The following is a 913-nucleotide window of genomic DNA, read 5'->3' as shown; positions in this document are numbered from 1 at the left end:
TTCGTATATCGGATAAAAGATGGCAGCACGCGACGAAAACAATACATTTTTAGGATGTCGTCCTATTTTATTCTTAGAATTAATATAAAATTTTAAATAAATAAATTTTAAAAAAACCTCGAGTTGATGCGTTAAGAAAATTATTTATTAAATATTTAAATTTAAATAAAGTACCTCTTAATTACATTACGCTAATATTTTAAAATATCGTTAAGAAAACGCCATAAAATTACTGCGTATAATTAAATTAATGATTATTTTATTATCTATGTTATGTAATTTTTTATATTTCATTTACTTGGAACAATTGCGAAACGATTACAGTATTTATTACTACTTTATAAAGTTGCGTGGACTCAATTTTCATTCATTGCTGTATTTAATATCATAATAGGTTGGGGAGGATAACAAATATTTTTTTATATTAATTCAGTTATTTATTTAAATTTTAATTTATTTTTAGTATAAATATATAACAGAAACAAAGGTTAGTACGAGGGTAATTCTATTTGATACCGTTTTATTCTATGTAAATCCCAGTGTTTTTGATGTGACAAAATTTAAGAGGAGAAATTTCCACAAATTTCTTAATTAGAGGAATGTCTACAATACTAGCAATCTACAAATGCAAAATATTTACGTCAGCTGCGTGAACTTTTTCAAATTCCAAACGAGTAGATTACGTAAATAAAGATTTAGACAACGTCGTTTGTCTCGAGCAGAACAAAGAGAGCCTCAAAATTATATTAATCGATTTAAAATATATATCGATGATCGATTATAAATAGTAATCGATTATGAAAATATAGATAATAATAATCGATTACGGTAAAAATCAATCGATGAGTCGCGCGATTAAATATTGATTATCGACAATCGAAATCGATACTTAGATTCTAATTTGGCTTACTTC

Source organism: Centruroides sculpturatus, unplaced genomic scaffold, assembly GCF_000671375.1.
Source record: "Centruroides sculpturatus isolate CEXI.00-Female unplaced genomic scaffold, Cexi_2.0 scaffold234, whole genome shotgun sequence".
Taxonomy (NCBI): Eukaryota; Metazoa; Arthropoda; class Arachnida; order Scorpiones; family Buthidae; genus Centruroides; species Centruroides sculpturatus.
This window is presented reverse-complemented; position numbering follows the sequence as displayed.